This window comes from Mesoplodon densirostris, chromosome 17 (assembly GCF_025265405.1).
Source record: "Mesoplodon densirostris isolate mMesDen1 chromosome 17, mMesDen1 primary haplotype, whole genome shotgun sequence".
Taxonomy (NCBI): Eukaryota; Metazoa; Chordata; class Mammalia; order Artiodactyla; family Ziphiidae; genus Mesoplodon; species Mesoplodon densirostris.
This window is the reverse complement of record NC_082677.1, coordinates 40651976-40672950: the sequence shown is the minus strand read 5'-3', so window position 1 is coordinate 40672950 and position 20975 is coordinate 40651976. Positions and strand designations below refer to the sequence as shown.

General features: G+C 37.6%; 1 protein-coding gene across 5 annotated transcripts in view; it reads left to right on the top strand.

The window, feature by feature from the left end:
* Window positions 1–18592: 18592 nt before the first annotated feature.
* Window positions 18593–20975, top strand: part of PCDH9 (protocadherin 9) — a 989662-nt gene continuing 987279 nt past the window's right edge. For 4 of the 5 annotated variants that reach the window (XM_060079961.1, XM_060079959.1, XM_060079963.1 and 1 more), the window contains exon 1: window positions 18595–19786. The gene's annotated coding sequence lies outside the window, so the exon portion shown is untranslated. Of the gene's footprint in view, window positions 19787–20975 lie in introns of all 5 variants that reach the window. The other variant, XM_060079958.1, reaches the window with a different exon arrangement.

The following is a 20975-nucleotide window of genomic DNA, read 5'->3' as shown; positions in this document are numbered from 1 at the left end:
TGGAATAAAAACAGTGGTTGTCATAGTGGTTTTTTCAAAGAGGTTGAAAATGGGTGAAACTTTTTAAGGGTTTAAAGGATAAAAAAGAAATAGTGTAAAAGAATGACTAGGTCCTGATCCTTAGTTCCATCTTCTAATGTTAATAAGTATTGAAGTTTGCTGTGGGAATATTCAAGAGTGTTTACATTATTTACAAAATAATTTGTCAAACAGGTAATTACTAAGTGCCTATCAGGTGCCCAGGAGATAAAGAGCATCCAAAGGAAAAGAGGAAAACTCAACACACTCTGCTCACCTTATAGAAATTAGTTTATTGGGTCAAAGGATATGCATATTATGTATTGATAAATACGTATAGAGGGCGCTCAATGAAATAGATGACACAATGAGAAGAGCAGATGACTAAAGAAACTGATGGGGGCCAGTGATACAAGGGAAAAAGTCATTGTTAAGGCTGTAGGTTTTCTGGATGAAGAGATGCCCTACTTGAGAGTTCCTTGCCATGGAGGCATTAAGGAAATGAAGAAAGGGAAAATGACATGGGTGGGGGGGTAGAGAAGAAATCTGAGGGTAGGAGAAAAATAACTCTGATAGAGTTGAACTTTGAACTAAGTAAATACTTAAAATGTGCATTCTTAAATAAGAAAAGACTGGGATACTTTTAATTGGCAGACTTGAGTCCCTCTCTGCCCTCCAATCATCCATCATTATTTGGTATAGAAGAGTGGGTAATAATGTTTAAGGTTAGGGTTAAGGTTAGGGGTGACTATATTTAGATCAAATATGATTAATTTGTTCAACTGAAAATATTGAGTGAATTTGTGCCATCACTTCATGGGCACAGAGACACACATACAGGGTGCAAATGTTGGGCTCCTGTACCTTTCACAGCCCCTCTGTTCCTCTGGGTAGACAGGGTGGCTTTATGAAGTCTCTACACCAATGAAAAGAGAAGGCTGTCCACATGTGGCAATTCAGTTGAGCTGAGCAAAACTTCAGACTCAAAAGATGTCAACTCCACTGAACTTTCAAGGGGCAATAGGCTAATATCAAAGAGTGGTAATCGCACGAAAGAGATGAGAAGGACAAAGTAGTTTCTTGGCCATGTGGTTGTGAGTAGTAATCACTCACATGGCAAAAGAGTGTTTATTCTCTGCACGGTTCATGCAACTGCCTGGAGCTGGAACTGGAGAGAGGCAGAGCTTGATCACATGAAGCTGGCATAGACTTTTAAATGATGGTTCCGCTGGAGTTCCCATCTAAGACCCCACAGACTTCGAGAGCTTAGCTCTCAAATCCAAGCTTCTGGAACTCAATTTTTGTTTCTCTCAAATTAATGCCTTTGAGATGAATATTAAAGCATGTTTTTAAATTTAAAAGGTAAGTATTTTCTTTCTAGTTATCTGAACTTCTCCTTTCCCAGAGGCAGCAAAGGTGGAAAAAGCAGAATTTCCCAGATTACAGAATACTCAGGTTATTTTGTGTATATGACTATACATATACATATAGAACAAATACTTGTTTATTATATTTATATCATAAACAAATATACCTATTATTGTTTTCTGGAAAACATTTCTAATTGTTGTTCCTTTATAAGAGTGTTCTATCAAAAACTCTTTGTTTCTTTTATTAAGTGATAATACCTATTACCATATGAAATGTTCTCTGGAACCCTGAAATATATGTATTTTTAAGTAGACTATTTTAAACTTATTTGACAATGGAACCCATTTCTTGAGATCTATGTTTTATCTTCTCATAAGATCTGAGGAACTACTGATGGGAAATACTGCTAGATGGAACATAGAAATCATACGAAACATAGAAATCAGCTTTTTAAGTGAGTTTTTCTTCTCTCTCCCATCACCTACCTCCACCTAACAGGTCTGAGAAGGCAGAAAAGCTATCTTATTCATCCTGTATCCTCAATATCTGACATGTTGTATAAACTATAGTTGGGCTCAATACCTGTTCGTTCAAATTTTCTTCAAAAAGTAGATGTATTTCTGGTAAAAATGTATCACCATTCCTTGCTAAAAGACTGTACAGGTTTGAAATTTAGCTTTTATTATTACTGTCATGTTAGTATAGATTTGTATAGATGGAGAATAGTTAAGTAAAATATGTTAAAAAGCCTGTAACTACTTAATAAATATTTATTATCATCTTGTGATGGGTTGGACTCTTGTAGCTATGATGTGAAACTCAGAATTGGAATGGAACGCTTGACAGATTTGATTACATTTAGATTTAAACTGGTTCTTGAAAAAGATAGCATAATTAAAGTTGAAAGACAAACAAGAGACAAAAATAGTTGCATTGGACTTCTGTGGTGGCGCAGTGGTTAAGAATCCGCCTGCGGGCCTCCCTGGTGGCGCAGTGGTTAAGAGTCTGCCTGCCGATGCAGGGGATACGGGTTCGTGCCCCGGTCTGGGAGGATCCCATATGCCGCGGAGCGGCTGGGCCCGTGAGCCATGGCCGCTGGGCCTGCGCATCCGGAGCCTGTGCTCCGCAACGGGAGAGGCCACAACAGTGAGAGGCCCACATACCGCAAAAAAAAAAAAAAAAAAAAAAGAATCCGCCTGCCAATGTAGAGGACACAGGTTCCATCCCTGGTCACAGAAGATCCCACATGCTGTGGAGCAAATAAGCCCGTGTGCCACAACTACTGAGCCTGCGCTCTAAAGCCCACGCTCCTCAACAAGAGAAACCACCACACTGAGAAGCCTGCCCACCGCAACAAAGAGTAGCCCCAGCTCGCTGCAACTAGAGAAATCCTGCATGCAACAACAAAGACCCGACACAGCCAAAAATAAATTAAAAGTTAAAAAAAAAGTTGCATTATCTGACAGTCTTACTTTTCAAAATGCATTATTATCTCCTATATTTCAGTAAGAAATATATAAATTTGTTAGAAAACAAAGTAACATAAACAGGCATCTACCAAAAAATAAAAATACAAACAACAATATACATTGTTTAGAAGTCTCAAATCAACTAATGATTCAAATAAATGAAAAGTTAAAAATAACATTATCCTATCAGATTGATAAAAATTAAAAAGATTGATCACACTCAATGTCAGAAAGATTTTGAGTATATACTCTTGGTATATCTTTAAGCTAATATCTCCGGGGAAGGTGATTTGGAAATAGTTATCAACATATCATATGCATTTCCTTTGACCCACAAATCTCAGTTTTAGATAATTATCTATAGGGATACAAAATAAATGAAGACGTATGTATTGTGATGGCCAACATACCTTAGAGTTTTAGAAAAAAAATAAGTATATGGGAATGATTAAATTTCTAGAGTGTTCCCATCAATACTGATAATGTTGATTTCTAAGTATTTACATACAAAGATGTCTTTTAAAATAGATAAAATAGATATAAATATGTAATGCTTATTTATCTGTGTGTACTAGAGGGGTGGGAGTGAGGTTGGGGGCAGGGGGAGCCTGAGAGGGTCTTGAAGTGACAGCTGAAGTGGGGTAATATGAAAAAGACCAGTTGAGAGGAGAGATTCATCCTCTACCTCAGCAGTCCCCAACCATTTTGGTACCAGGGACCAGTTTCGTGGAAGACAATTTTTCCACGGACTGGGGTTGGGGGGTGGTTCAGGATGATTCAGGTGTATTACATTTATTTTGCACTTTATTTCTATTATTATTACACTGTAATATATAATGAAATAAGTATACAACTCACCATAATGCAGGATCAGTGGGAGTCCTGAGTTTGTTTTCACTTGCCACTCACAAGTAGGGTTTTGATATGAGTCTGCAAGCAATTAAGTTATTATGGACTCTGTGCAGTCAAACCTCTCTGCTAATGATAATCTGTATTTACAGCCACTCCCCAGTGCTAGCATCACTGCCTCAGCTCCACCTTAGATCATCAGGCATTAGATTCTCATAAGAAACATGCAACCTAAATACCTTGCATGCACAGTTCACAGTAGGGTTCGAGCTCCTGTGAGAATCTAATGCCGCTGCTGATCTGACATGAGGTGGAGCTCAGGCAGTAATGCGAGCGATGGGGAGTGGCTGTAAATACAGATGAAGCTTCGCTTGCCTGCCACTCACCTCCTGCTGTGCGGCCTATTTTCTAACAGGCCAGGGACCAGTAGTGGTCCATGGCCCAGGGGTTGGGGACCCCTGCTTTATATTATACTGTTTTTTAAGATTTCCCTTTGCCCTCAGGGATTTGTATAGCTTTATAATTTAAGAAGCTATTGCAACTCTGAAAAACATTTCATATATGAATGCCAGAGTTTGGTGGGGAAGAGTATTAAAAGTAAGATTAATTTAAAATAGGATTTAATCATTAATGTGAATAGATCACAACTCTTTTGGTATGGCACTAAATAAAACAATTGTGTTACTAACCTGGACTCATTAAAAGGTTTACAATGTACTTGCTTAAGTTACATGGGGAACTATTTCTCAGCCATTGAAAACATTGTATTAGGAGTTTGAATTTAAAAGGGTTATATAAATTTAAGATACAAAGTGTTAAATGAAGACAGTGCAGCCTAACAGTATCAGAATTGCAAACAGCAAGTATAATTCATACTGATAACATTTTGAAATATAAAAGAAATGAAAATATTATTGAAACAAAATCAATAAAAATGGCCACAATTGGAAAACTGCAAAACCCACCTAATTAAATACTCAATGTATGTGATCTTTTTTTAAGAATACATTATTTGAGTTGGAAATACCTCTATGAATCTCATAAAGTATGAAGTCTTAATAATAAAGCATATTTTAAAGAAAGATTACATAATTTTTTCATGTAGATTTAATTTCCTCCATTCTTTTTCAGAGCCTTTAAAAAAGATTTTCAGAGAAAAATAAACTATTTTCTTGCTGGGTGATTGAGACCTCATAAAAGGTTAACGGAATGCTAGAACCTGATCATTGCATATATTTATTTAACTTCCCTCAGGAAGCTGAGTTTGATTAAGTAGATAATTCTGTGTTGCAAGAGAAATGCATGTGGTGTATCTGTGCAGTAACTTTAAAAGCCAGATGAGAATGCCCTCAACCTAATTTGAAAACCACTACAACCCCAATAGGAGATTTTTTTTCTAACTTGCGGAGGGAGAGAGAGAAGAGGAAGGAAGAAGAACGGAGAAGCACAGAGGGCATGGAGGTAGGCAGTGGAGTTCAGTACCAGAGGTGTAATTGGGTCGTTGGGTGTTCCCCAGGAAATGCAGAAGTGGGAGTGGGAGACGGGGAGGAAGATGGAAAGCATTATAAACGTTAGCATCCAAGACAAATCGATGAATTTGAGTCCAATCAAAACATAGAGCACAGGGCTTCCCTGGTGGCTCAGTGCTTGAGAGTCCGCCTGCCGATGCAGGGAACACAGGCTCGTGCCCCGGTCCAGGAAGATCCCACATACCACAGAGCAGCTGATCCCGTGAGCCATGGCCGCTGAGCCTGCGCGTCCGGAGCCTGTGCTCCGCAACGGGAGAGGCCCGTGTACTGCAAACAAACAAAAAACATAAGAGCACATAATCCAGCAGGTTCGTATTTGGTGGTCGGAGTCCCTTTACCATGATGACGCTCAGAATCAGGCCAATGACAGTATTTGGTTCTTCTGATGTTCTATGAATTAAGGCCTATTCCAACCAAAAAGGGATGAGGAGCCTAGCACATCAGGACGAGGCTTCGTCTGCCAAGGCCTGTCTGCCAAGCAGGCTGGGATTCTGCACAGGTGTGGGAACCTGAGGGGCACTGAAGGGAAAACCAGAAAGGTGGGATAGGGCTGGGCCAGCGGAGGTGGACACAATGGTGCAGGCCGAAACCCTAGGGAGTTCGTGCTCAGGCCTCGCCCTGTCATTGAGGATTCCTGGAGAATTCTCCGGTAGGTTGCTGGTCTCACCTATTAGTGGACTGGGCTCCCAATCTACTCCAGGTAATGTTATTGACTGAGGATACGTGGGCTGCCTGCAGCGGCTCAGGACTGAAGTAGCATTTCAGAGCTTGGGGAGGTCTTTCTGTTTGGTTTGCTTTTTGTTTGGTCTTGTTTTTGTCGCTCTGTTTTCTTTGTTATTTGTTTTCCCATATATGAGCAATGATTATGTTTAGGCTTTTCAAGACTGTGCAAAAGCCCTAGCAACTAAGATGGCAGAAAATAAATTCTCTTTATTAAGGCTCTTTCTCAAATGGCTTTGCAGACATAGACACGTACCTAGCCGTAAATTCATTTGTTCAATTACAAGTGACTCTCTTTCTTTTAATGTTTAATATCTGCCATAAAGTGGGGAAAACTGTCTTTATACTCAGATACTGCGACTAAAGGCTATTTTTTTTTCTGCCTAAAAACAACCTGGATATCACTCTCTTCATCCTGGATGCACAATAGTCAGGCAGATGAGCAGGTAGCCGTGACAGAGCCGTGAGAGGTGCCGGTTTCAAAGTGTTTTCTGTGAGTCACGCATTCTACATGCAAAATGGCAGAGGAAATTAGATGTGCTGAATTTATCTCATTAAGGCAGAAATAATCAGATGACTGGAGGCTGTTCTAAGTGCAACCAGCAGGTGGGATGCTGTATTCAGATAAATGCGAATTAAGCACCCCATTTCTGGGATATATTTCTAAATGTAATATAGGGTGAGTGTTGGGGGGGACATTTTTTTCCAGATAAGGGAATGATTGCATGTTTGTTTTAGCTCCTTCAAAAATCTGTCTCACAATGACAAAGAAATGAAATGGGGCAAAAGCCACAGGAGTGAGGAACACAGAAAGTTGCACGTAGATGTGGAATTTCAATCCATTTACAGAAAGTCACAAAACAAAGAAAGCATGTTTCTAAAGTGAAGGAAGCTGTAGTTCAGGATACAGAAAATTTAGGGCAGAACCTAGAAGAATCCCAGACTCACAACAAGTTTAGGAATAAGTAAGACTGTGTCTGACTTCAGGTTTTGCCAGCTGATGTGTGAGAGAACCCTGAAATCTCAGTCTTACCATTTCAGGCTCGTTCCTTAGTGGGTGCTCCTGACCAGGGGTTGGGTCTCCAAGGCCTGGGTCCTGGAACCTATCTACTTCCATCATGGGCTTCAGCCATCTTCAAAATGTAGATTCAAAATTAAGCCAAACCAAGAACTAACTAGTACACTCAGAGCAATTTGAGAAAATTTACATTCAAGAAAAAAGAACAGGATACTATAAAAAAGAATCCCTCAGATAATGTGAAGGAACATAGAAATTTGAAAATATGATTGTTTGGAAATTTTCAAAAGATGATAGTAAAAGAAAATGAGGGGGAAGGAAATCTCTTCTTTACTGAAATAAAAGACATCTAATGAAGGAAAAAAATGTTAATAGTATTAGAAAATTCCCATTTTTGCAACATGTAGTGTAATTATTAATTGAGGGATACAGGTCAAAGATCATAAATGGATGCCAGAATCATTTGATATCAGTTTGTTATGTATTAGAATATTGGAATGGAGCCAATGCATTGTCCCACAGATCATTTACTTATTGAAAGAAGAAGAAAACCTCTACAATGATAAAGATTACAGTTACTTTCTGCATAAAATGACCATATTTCACATCATGAATAATGAAATTATGTCTCCTGGTGTGATTAAATATGAAGAACACAACATCATCTATGAAATCATATTGCCCAGAAAACTCATCTTCAATCAAGACTTAGTCCTGTGCTAAACATTATGGCAGCCACTAGACACGTGGCTATTGAGAACATGAATCGTGCCATAAGTGTAAATTATACACCAAATTTCATAGATATAGTACTTTTGAAACAAGGTAAAATATATTAACAAATATTACTAACATTTTTATGTTGGTTACATGGTGAAATGTGTTTTAGATATATTGGGTTGAATAAAATGTCTTATTAAAATAATTTCACCTTAGTTTTTTTTTTATTTTTTAAAAGTGGCTATTGAAATATTTAAAATTATGTATGTGGTCCAAATTATATTTTCACCGCACAGCACGGCTTTAGATCTAACTCTCAGTTTACAAAAATACAGGTCACAGAGAATCAGGTTAATGACCCCAAGAAGAAACAAGCAAATACAGATTGTGGAATAGTCCACTGTACAAGCGCCCTAAAGTGTCAATGAAAAAAAAAATGAGAAAAGTGTTTTAAACAAGGAGGTTAAAGAGGTATAACAATAAAGGCAATGTGAACATAAATTAGATTGGATTGTATTTAGAAGAGCCATTTGTGAATGGCTATAAACTTCTTTCTGAGAATGAGAAGAAGAAATTGAATAATAAACTAGATATTAGATGATGTTATGGAATTATTATTACTTTTTAAAGTGTGATAATGATACTGTGATTATGGAGGAGACCGTCCTTATTCTTAGGAGATGCATTCTGAGTAATTTTGCAATGACAGTTCTGTATCTTACAGATGTTTGAGCAAATGTTGTGAGAAAGAGATCAAGAAAATTGGACAAGTTACTAAAAATTGATGAATTTACATAGAGGATGGTACTATTTTTCTACACATAACATTTTTCTTATCAATAGGCAAGGGTCCAAAGCTTAGAGTACAGAAAGGTGGTCAACATTTTCACATTGTCTGTTCCTCTATGGTATACTATTTTCTTCCATATGTATTTCTTACTTTGATTAAAAAATATGGTATGTAAATGTGTAATATACAATAACATAAAAATATCAGAAGTCTCCACTGGAAAAAAAAAAACTATTATTCTTATGTCCATTGATATTGATTTAATTCCTTCCTTTCCCACCAGAAATCATTTACAGTTGAAACACCAGATGCAAAACGGTGATAGTTATGCCAGTCAGCATTCCATAAATGTCATTAATATTGTAATTTTTTCTCACATAACTGTAAAACAATAATCGAATAAAATTGTATTGGACTCTATCCTGGATATTCATCGCAATTAAACCATCAAATTATGAAAAGAAAAATTACTTTTATCCTCACTTGTCATAGATTTTCCCTTCAACTAGGCATCTGGACAGCTTTACAGCAACTTCGCAGAACTACATTTTAATGCTATGTATCTGTCCTATTTGACTTGATTTGAAATTTACTCTCCTCTTTGTCTTCCTAATAACAGAATTAATAATCTACAGCAGTTTAAGTGTAGATCTAACATAAAGATTATACTGAAATAAAGTCCTAGTCATCTCAAAAAATTGCAAATACACATCGCATGGTTACAAGTGGTACAAAGTACAGTGTCTGACAGATTTCATTAGCAACCAATCTGGAATTCAAGGAGCATATAAAAATAAATTTCAGTAAGCACCATTTGTATAATTTTTAGCGATATGCATATATATGATAGCCATTTAACTTTAAAATGGATGTTTTTCTTTTTGTCTTCACCAACTTTTGACAATGGAAACTTCATAAGTGTTAAGGCACAATTATTTCTAATTAAATGGGCAACCTAGCAAGGTATCTCTCTCTTTTTATACCTTTTTAGATAAGGAGTACCCCACAGAGTCTCAGACACTATTGATGAATGAGTAACTCCTCAAAAAGCAGACATTAGAAATCAGCACAATGAGTAAGTTAATGAAACAGGACTGAAAAATGTTCATGTTAAAACCAACACAAAAGAGGAAAGAAAGGAAGAAATAACAAGAATAGGCAATTCTATCACTTTTCTTAAAGAAGCATTTGTTGTAAGGTGTATACATGATATATTGACATCATTGTATTGCTGGTTTTTCTAGCTATTGACTCTAATATATTTTCTGCCAGGACATGACTAGAATTCTGATATTATAATCAGCGTATTAAATAGCAAAAAGTAAATGACTACCTGGCAAACGTGAGTAAACAACTTAATAAAAATTTCATTCAAATAATATATTTGATCATGTATTAGTATTTATACTTGAAATCATAGCAAAAAATGGTTTACTGGTTCAAGGTTTCAACTAAGTTAATTTCATGAAAGATAGAAAATAACGAGAGGTTCATGAAATTTATAAAATAAAATTTATAGCATAAATCCATACATTTAACACTTTTAGACATTTTAGTTTTAATATTCATTGCAAAAAAAGTCCTCTAGATGGCAGTGTTTACCACAGTTAGAAATTATTTTAGCTTTTGAAATGATTCTCAAATGAGTCAAATAGTATAGAGTTAAAAATTCATTTTTCTAGTAATCAGTATTTCTTCAGCATTTTTGTTTTGCTCTGAATGAATGTTTAACCTAATTCAGCAAGTTTTTGCTCACTTATTAGGTTATTATTGCAACTTAATGTGCAAATTTCCAGGAACAATTAAATTGACCCAAAAACTTTAGAATAAACATGTGTGATCAGTATCCTTTGGAGGAATTAAAATAAGTTGTTGAGACTATTGTAACCAGGATGAAAGAAATCTTAGCAACTAACCAGATGAATTATATTATTCTTTTTTTTTTCAAGCTTGTATGTAATTGCAGATATGGATAGATTTATCTATACTTTTGGGACTTACAGTCTTATAACCAAGGGAGGTTTTCATCTTCTATTTGAAGTAATTGCAGTTTTAACTTTTTGACTTGATGAACAACCCAAATAAGTCACAGATATATCACAGAATCTAGGGCAATCTTATTTTGTCATAGAAGTTGAGAGTGAGGTAGATATTTTTTATTTTATTATGAAATGGTAGAAATAATGATTTAAAAATCTGAAATTAACTTTTATACTGGATATATTACATACTAGTATAAAACCAGTAAAAATGTCTCACTAAGAATCTCACATTTTGAAAACAAAGATGGACAGAAATGGCCAAGATTAGGTCCAATGGTTGGTTTATAGATTTGCTGTGCCTTCTATAAAAATTGAAAATTTGTCACTAATGGATGGAAGAGAGATTTGTTTTTTCCAGATTTCAATTAGTGTTCCAGAGACATAATTTATAACATATTTTGTCCATTTTTCTGAAGGTCATTGAATGAGCTCCAGTAATATTTTAACTCTTGGTTTGGCTATTAAGAGATGTAATTAGAAATAAATTTGGTGAAACTAATCATAATATATAAAAATGCAAATGCTACACATCTGTTTTCCCCAACTTTGGCACTACAGCCAGTTTCGGCCAGATAATAATTTAGGTTGTGCGTGATTGAGCGTGTGTGTGTGTGTGTGTGTGTGTGTGTGTGTTGGGGTAAGTGGGGGGGGGGGCATTTCTATGCATTGAAGACATCTGGCATCATCCCTGGCTTCTACCTCACTACAGGGTCTCCTAATGGGTAAAATCACCTCAAGCTGAAAACCACTAATGCAAACATTGGGTTGTTTTTCACTCTTCTTATTCTCCCTTACAATTATAACAAGTAAATCATGTTATCATAGTTCATATTTTAGTCCTTCATAGGATAAGTTAATCAGGAATAGAGTCAAGCAAAACTACCAAGTTGCTGTGGTTAGTTCTTATATTAGTTAGGACTCTTGGTTGCAAGTAATAGCTATTATTAAAGCTAATAGCTCTTAAGAAGCAGTGGTGGGGATATAATCGGACATCAACAATGAACTGGAATCAATTAATTAACGACCATAAGTGGTTCTCCATCTCTGGTTCCTTCTGTGCATCATCTTCATTTTTATAACTCTTTTCCCTCATCTTTCTTTTGGGTTTCTGGTCTATGTAATGAAAACTATTGTTTCTAATTACTCTTGAGTATACATCACTTCCTGTTCAGAAAGTAATTAGATTGATCTTGGAGTATCTCTGTGGTAGAACTAGGTTCTGTGATAAAGGGGTTCATTGGTCCATCTTGAATTTAGTATGTTCATAAACATAATCAAGTGTTGTCAAATGGAATGTCAATTTCTGGCAGAGTAGGAGGAGTCCACACCATGTGACTATAGCTGCTTTGCTTTTCATGTGTATGGAATATGGGGAAAAGCATTTCAAAAAAGTAGGAAACCTTTGTGAGCTTGGGAGTCCACACATGTAGTCTATCACATCCTTGTTGACACCTCATATACTCATTCAGTGGCCTGGTACCCTCACAATGCTCAGTAAATGCCCAAAATGCTCCTGCTCTGTTCCGTGCAGCCTGCCTTCCCCCAAAGGGGACCAGGCTCCGAACAGCTTCTTCCTCACTCCCAGCGAGTTAAAGTAAAACAAAAATTTAGCTCAAGATATCTAATCTCTGTGGGGAAGAAAACAAACTAAATCAAATTAGTACATGAGTGATATGTAAATTTCCTGTGCCCCTGAATAACACTTGTGTCAAAAGTATGCTTGGTAACAGAATTAATCCCTGCATGGTACAGTGGTAGATATAGACCTTTTCCAATGCTCTTTTTGTTTTGTTTTTCTGTGAGCCATGGCACTATCCATCTAAAATGTCTTTTAGGTCCTTGCTACTTAAAATGTGGTCCACAGATTAGGAGCATCAGAATGTCCTGGGAACATGATAGAAATGCAGGACCTCAGTATCCACCCCAGATCCAGTATATCAGAACCTGCATTTTAATTTAGCAAGATCTCTGGGTAATTTGTATTCACATATAATTTAAGAAACACAGAGCAGGGCTTCCCTGGTGGTGCAGCAGGTTAAGAATCTGCCTGCCAATTGAGGGGACAGGGGTTCAAGCCCTGGTCCGCGAAGATCCCACATGCTGTGGGGCAACCAACCCCGCGAGCCACAACTACTGAAGCCCGCGCCTACAGCCCATGCTCCACAACAAGAGAAGCCACCACAATGAGAAGCCCGCGCACCACAACAAAGAACAAAAGCAGCCAAAATAAATAGACTAAATAAATTTAAAAAAAAAAGATACACAGAGCAGGTTAATTTATTGTTATTTGACACATGAGTAGAAGGCAACTTTAGTATAATACTTGATGATAATAAACTCAGTAAACATTCTGGAACAATATGAAGATTAGACACAACTAAATGCTAGTGTATTTACGTATATTATCAAGAACTTGCTATTGAGCCTTAGAACTATTGATTACTGTGCTAAGCAAAAAAATTTTAAAGTCTAAAATATAAAGGAGAGCTACTGTGATGAGAATTATCAAAGTAGAAAGGACTCACAGTATAGTATTCCTCACTGCAAACAAACGAGCCTTAAGAGCCCTCAGCTGAATTATGCTTGAAATATAGCTATTGAATACTTCTGTGCTGCGCCTATAGGATGGTTTTTAAAATACAGTAGGGATTTTTAGGCATTTTTACATAGTGTGGTCTTTAAATTAGATTTTTGAATGAATTAATGAATATATTTATGACACTAAATTTGTCCCATACGTGTTTTATAATCTTTTCATGTAATTCTCACTTTCCACTTTTTCCTATGAATTGCGGTGTTTACCTAAAGTGTTACCTGATCTTTAGGGTCTACTTATCTATTGTAATACACCAAAAAGTCAGCCTACTTCCATAATGAGGGACAAATATTACTGGAAGTTAATTAATCTTTTGTTTCATTACTCTTCCAGTATAGCTGTTAAAGACACTCACATTGGTATAGTTGTTACTTCTACAAACTAAACAATGAATTTGCAATTAGGCCTTAGATATACTGATATTGCAATCAAACATGGGTGCAATTCACTCCCCAAAATCAACACATTACATAAATATCTTTGTGACATAAAGAAATGTTTATAATCATTTCAAAATTGTAAGGGGTAAAATTTTTTCTAACTAGTCTTTCTTGTAAACTCCACATATAATGTTTCTTGTAACATGCTATTTTTAAAAATAAATCTCTCTTATGATGACCCCATTCCATACAGCCAAGAAGTTTCTTCGAGGCTCTTTTAATCCATTCTGAAAATTCACCAATCTGTTTGAGGCTGACACACAGTCAATTCATAAGCATAGGATTGAAAAGATGATGTGCATTTTAGCCTCTTTTAAGGACTGTATTAGTGTGTACTGCAAAATAAGATTTTCATTTAAGAAAAAACATTATTTTAAAGAATTATATATATATATATACACACACACAAACACACAATTTTTGTAAGCAGAGTGGTATTGACTTATATCCCAAGCAAAGCATATCACTGTCTTGTAAAGGCTGAGCAAGCCCTATCTCCATTATTTGGGTGTCATCAGTGATATAGAGGCTGCAGGAGTCAAGGGAATATGCATGGTCTCCCTGACTCATCCTAATTCAGTTCAAGGGGCACTGTCGGTTGAATTTGGTCCCTGTGAGGAGACTATATGAGAAAAATGAGGCTTATCCATCCTGCCCTATATTAGTAAGTCTATTTATATGCACATTATATAACAAATTGGGCTCCTAGAAGAATATTATGTGAGCTTATTTTTTTTTTAAAGAGGACAGGGAAAATAGGCATAAAAGAAATATATGCATGAAGAAATTGGGGGGAGGGGAACAAGGAATGAAAGTGACTAGAATGATGTTGTTTCAAGTAATATAAACTCCTATTTTTAACAACATACTCCTATGATAAGAAATAGTACTACTAAAAGAGAATTTTTAAATTTCCACTATATTTTAACTTGAAATAGTTCTAATATCTATGAAAAATAATTTCCCAATTATCTTTGGGCAAATGCATTTGTGCTTAAAACATGTTCTTATCTCAACATTTTTCTATCTCTACTTTTAGTGTAAATAGAGGTGCTTTCAAATAATGTGCATGTTATATTCAGACATTTATCATTTATATAAATATGAATTGATCATACTTGGTATTCTAATTGAACAAGTCTTACAAAAATAAATATCAGACACAAGAATAGGAAGTTTTGTATATTTCCCTTGAAATTACATGATTTTAAAATGATCAAATTATTTAAACTTATATCTATTCTCTCTTTACTATCGTTAAACCAGTTTTTCATGTTTCCTAAGTGATTGCTTGAGCCCTGCGTGTAATGGGGAAACCGTTTGTTATGAGAGCTATGTCTATATGAAGTCTTAAAAAACCAATAATGAAATCTGAAAATTCAATATTTTCTTTATTTATATAGTAATCATGATAAAATAGTGGCACTGGAAAATGTCAGTTTATATTGTAGTAACTGTTAGAGCTACAAGCCTGACATCTATAATCATTATCAGTGATAAAAATATAGCAAATTGGGATAAATTTAGTTCAGTCATTCAAATAGAGTGAAGCTTCTTGTCACCTGCTTTCCTTTGTCATTTGAATACCTTGGTCTAAGTTTTCCTTAAAAGCAAAAAAAAAAAAAAAAAAGGTGTTCAAAGAAAAGAGCCGATAGTAGAGCAAAAGAATGATTCAAGGAGCTTATTACACTTTGGCAGTTTGCAGCTTTAAAAGGTGTTAATTTTCTTTTTGTGGTGTTAAGATTCTGCATTGTCATTTTCTAAACAGTGGTAACACAAATAACCCTTAGCATTTTTCATACAATTCCCGCCCTACCCCCAGGATATACAGTACAATAGTCTAGCCTCTTCCGAGAAATGGGAACAATAAAACCTGCTGTGATATAAAAGCCCCTGTGATTGATTGATTAATGTCGGTTAACCACAATAAAACATCTGGATTAAAGGAACTTTTGAAGTACAGGGCACAATAGAACTTTATTTTATTTTATCATATCATTTTATTTTATTTTATTATTTTATTTTTACCTTTGATTGGAATATAGAACTAGTACATTAGAGTTGAAAATTTGAGTCTTGAAATCCTTGAGGAGGTCGTTTGATCATTCCAAATACCAGAGTCTGTGTCATTTATGGAAAATGTAACATGAAAAAGCCTTTATGATCTCTGTGTGAAATGTAATTTTAAAATGCTGAGTGGTAACTAGAAAATCATAGGTGAAAATCCAATTAACAAACTGAACTGCGTAGTAATTCAGGTTATTAAATGCCATTACATGGAAATTATTGTTTAAATATATAAACAACATTAAATTCTTGCAATATAAAATAATTTTACTAACTCAATGTCTCTTTCTGCATAAATCTGTAATAATATTTTAGTCTTCACTTAGCTGGCCGAAGGTGACTTAGCTTCACAAGTATCCCATGACCTATATAACTGGCAGAGAACACAAAGGTAATTTTACTACAGCCTGGATGGTATAATTCTTAAAGTACTAATCAGGTACAACACATGTGAGAACATGATAATTCCTTGCTGTAGAAAACATGCATTGACAAAGATGTATAAGGGTTAATTGAAGAGATCTAATTGGAAACTAACATATATACTGGAAGATGTATATTGGAAATCATATAATTGAGAATCTAACATTTTATTAAATTCATGAAAGAAAAAAAGTGATTAAAATGCAGCAAAAAAACCAATAGATGTTCCCCTACGAAAACTAAAATTAATGAATATTATCATTTCCCTAATTCATAATTATGCAGATATACCTTTTTAAAAAAATTAGGAGAGGTGGATTGTGAGCAGCTCTCAATATGCAAATGTTTTATATTGTGGTTTGGGCAGAAGCCTCAAGTTAACGATTGCAGAGGGTTAGGAAAACGACCCTTTATATTTAATTTTCTTCCAGGAATATTAATAAGATCTCTAATAATAGTTCTCATTCGAGAGTTTAGCAGTTGAAATATAATAGGGCAAACAAGCTTCAACTATTCTAGCTTTAAGGGGTAAAACTATTATGATTAAAGAATCCCACTAATTTATACATGCCAAATAAACACCCATAAGATGGAATGCACTGAAGTCAGTGGCTCTATTTCTATATTATACTCAATGGCCTTTGAAAGGAATCTACAGGTGCTTCGTTTTGGGGCTTTGACCTGTGGTTTCTGTTAATTGAAGTCTCATGGTCATAAATGTTTATAATGTGATGATACTTTTCTCTTCCTTAACTTTCATCTGTGTTCATACTAAGATTTCATTTATGAGCATAGGATAATAATCGGTCCTGACTACAAGCAAAGCTACCCCTTAGCAAACAGAAACAATTACACTTAGTCATAATGTTAATTATGGCTAAGCTATGTGTTGTGACTTTGAAATGACTACGGTATGATTAGAATAAGAGTGTGAGATAACTGATGCTTACAAAATGAACTGGAAAGTGGCAGTGCTGCTATGTTTATTGTAAATGTATCAGAATGATGCTTCATTTACTATTTTAAACTAGTTCAGAGCATAAAATATGTGGCAATTGGAACAATGCACTAACTTTAATTGTAGATTTTGTGAATGGCAAAATGATCATTCACTGTGGTAAAATAAAAGAATCTTCCTTTAACTCACTCGCATTATTGTATGAGGTAATATTTTTCTTTTGACTTTTTAGCTACTTAAGCAGTCCTTTTTATTCTTAAATGTTGTATACTCTAATCATACAAAATACTACCATAAGAGTTGTTTAGCCATTTTAAAACAGTATCAACCTATGGTCTGCTAGAAACCTGTTTTATATTTCACATAGAAGGGATTCATGTATTTTACAGTGGGCTTCGAGGCACTGCACTTTTACTGTGTATATTCACCTGAGGAAAAGTTCGAAAAAAATCCTTACATTTCCATAGATGTGGAAAAATTGCAATGTCAAATGAATTGGTTAAATAATGAAATTATTTATACAATACCTAAGTTTGGTAGGTTTGCTTAGTGAATTTTTTTTTTACTTTTAAATATCTAAAAATAAGTGTTCATATTTTAAAAGGAAAGCCATTGTATTCAAAAACAAAAGGTGTTCCTGAACACGCCATCACAGTGCATAACTACATGAAAGAGCCTTCAAGGCATCTTCAGCCCCAATACAGAATGGGAAACACGGAGGTTTAAAATAGATGCCCTTTATCCTCCCTGTAAGTTAGAACAAGTTATTCAATCATGCATTAAGACCTTCTCAGACAACCTTTATAGGTCATGCAAAAAATATATATTATTTTTTTTGTTCCAAGTGAACTGTTACTATTATTAATGCTTCTAACTTTACTCAGGCATCTGGCGTCGTAGATACAACCCATAAAACAAACCTTCGTGGTTTACTGATTTTAAAAGATCAATCAAATACAGATAGTGCTTTCGGGGCCAATATTTAAGGAAAAAGGGTAATCCTTTCGAGTGTCATTCTATCCGGCTCTTGCATGAAAATGAGAAACGCGTGAGGATACTCGACGGAACAGGAGTCAGAGAAATGAATCGCACAGGGAAAGACAAGTACTACATGTCAAGTTGGAATCAGCAGAAAGTGTAAGGGGAAAGGAAACGTTCCACAGCTTGGGGAGCAGCTGGACAGGACTCCTTCCAGCCTCTCCCGAGCAAAGTTTGCAGTTAGGTGAGGTGAAGCGGCTTTTGCCGAAGCCGCGCGTTCGGGCGAGCTCGGGTTCACAGATTCTGGGCGCGGCGGGAGCAAAAGTGCAAGGACAGCCTGGATCGGCCGCCGCGGCCCGTCCTGCTACTGGAGACAAGACTTCGCCCCGCTAAGCAGACTGGCCTAGGGCTGACTAGGGTGACTACGGGATCCCAGAGGCTGTCATTTTCCCTTTCTCCCGGCAGCTTCCGTCACCCTGCACGGAAGGAGGGCTCAAATTAATTTTCTTTCCGGTCTTGATTGAGATTCGAATATCCTCTGTCCCGACCTTTCCTATCCGCCCTCTCTGCCCTTCTGCCAATGTCCTCGCCAGCAAAAGCCTCTAGCTGCGGCACCGGGAATGTAGCCCGTTTAACGCGCTCCGGGGATCTGCTGGGCCCTGCTCTCCTCCGAGGGCCGACAGTATGTCTTGGACCCCAGGTGGACTCTCCCATCTGTGCATTTTGGTCCCTCCATTTAGCAAAGAGAAGTGTGGAACGTGCGCCGGCAGCGAGCCGCCTCGGCATCCCCCAACCGCCCGCAACGGTGCCAGAGGCTGACGGATCCGCGCCCGCACGCCCGGCCGGCCTCCCGCGTTCCCTGCTCGTGAGACCGCCGGGTCTCGGCCTCTCGCTGCCCTGTGCCGTCCGGAGCAGCCGCCAGCCCCTCAGCGCTCGTGAGAGCCGCGTCCGCGGGGGCCTGGGGAGCGTCGCCTTTTCCCTCCCGGGCCGGACCCTGCTGGGCATGCTCAGTGCACCTCCTGGAACCCGGCTCTCCCGGGGCCAGGATCGGGTCTCCGGGTTTTCGCGGCTGCCGAAGGGGAGCTGGGGAGGAGAGGCTGGCAGATAGTCAGCGCCTTGTTCCACGCCCAGCTGCGGCCGCCCGCACCGCAAGATACGGGCCAATCAGGGGCCGGGGGCGGGGCTTAGACCGTCACTCCCTCCCTCTGGGTTATTGAGAGTTCTATCAAGAAATTCAGTTCAGAGAGAGAAGAGAGAGAAGGAGAGAGGGGCAGAGGAGAAGGGAGAGAGGGAGAGCATGTCAGACGGGAAGGAGCGCCCTAGAGTCTCCGAAGCACGAAAGAGATAACCAATTAGGAATTTTTCGGGCAACTGTCACCCACCCCGAGAGCAGCCAGAGACTCACCATCACCCCAACTCTGACGTTTCCTACAAGAAGTTAGAGACTTAAGCAGTATTGACATCGGAGGGAAATGGTATGTTTGATGCTGTGGAAAATACCCCTGAGCTGAAGAAGTGCAACTGGATGTTGTGTGTGCGTTAAATACCAGAAGAGCTCAGACCCCGTGGGTAATAGAGACGAAATGTGGAGAGAATGAGTAACGACAAATCTGTGAATTTGTTCTCTGGAGTTGCTAATTTGCCAGCCCGAAGCAACACATTTTACAAGGAAGAAACGTTTTGCTGCTTCTGATTTCTCCCCAAACTGGTGCTACCAGATGCATGGCTTTCTATGTATTGGAACAGCTCATTTCTAACTGCAGCATACCGGGAAAGGGGAAAGGTTGAGGCAACTAACGTAAGTGTAAAGTTTCGCATGCACAATTGTAAATTTTGTGTTTAGATATGTCCTCGGTGTAGACGAGGGATGTTTGTAGCTGGGTAGACGGTTGGGGCAGAGCTCACCTACTAGGCTGTATCTGCATCCCTACCTGCATCACTCTGCCGGAACTAATCGCGGGCATCAGCTACCGTGCAGCCTAATGCAGATAAGATTAGAGCCTGGGTACTGACCTGTTCTACTCGAGTAGGTAGCTGTCTGGAGCCTTGCACCCGTTTAAATTGCAGTTAGGAGGGCATCTAAGCAGAAGGCTTTTTACCTGCGTTACTGAGTTGCAGTATTTACGTGTGGCAGATGTTACTAATACTACAACCGGAGATGGGGTTAAGAAACTGCGTTTTTTTTCCCCTCTTTTATGCTCAGTAGAAAATATTGTGCTGTTACATGGAAGTGTTAGCTGCGTTTCACTTATATCTTGGCACTCTCTTCCACCTCTAGAATAAGGAATCCTATGTTATTATATATATTCTAAAAGTTTTAATGTGTTTCTTAATTCTAATGGTGATAATTTGGCAACATGGAGAAATGAGAGCAAGGTCTGTGTAAGAAACTGAAGGTCTTGGTATTGTGCTTTTAGGCAATGAGGTTATACAGTGGCCAGAGACTTGCTTCTGACGCTGCAGCAGCATGTCCGGATGCTTGCTTCCCAGTAAAATTGTATTTAGAAGGCAGTTGAAGAACTGGGAGGAAAGAAAAAAGATAGTCTTTTTAGAAGAAAGAGATGACTCAGTGTGGCAGAGAAGAAAACACATCACGTATGACATGTGAGAAAGCAATTAGCAGGAACCATAGCTAAATAGTTAGTGTTTTTCACTGGCTCCCAAAAAAACTAAGGGAGGTCGGTTAGAAGCCAGGAGGCGGGTAAGACGGGGGGGTGGGGATGGGAGGGTGGTGAATGGGAGGAGATGGGGGGCGGGGGCGTGGTGGTGGTGGAGGGGAAGAGGAGAACAAGAACGCATGTTTTGAATTAAACAGTGTCCTGAAAACAGTGCGGGTGAATACAGGTAAGAATAGCAGCTGTCTTTAATTCAAAAGTAGGTAATTTCATCTTCTCTGGGCAAATGCAACAAGCCTGGGATATTTAGTATGTTTATCCACAAAGTTAAGTTGCAAACAGTAGCAGAACAAAGTGCCATGTTTACTAATA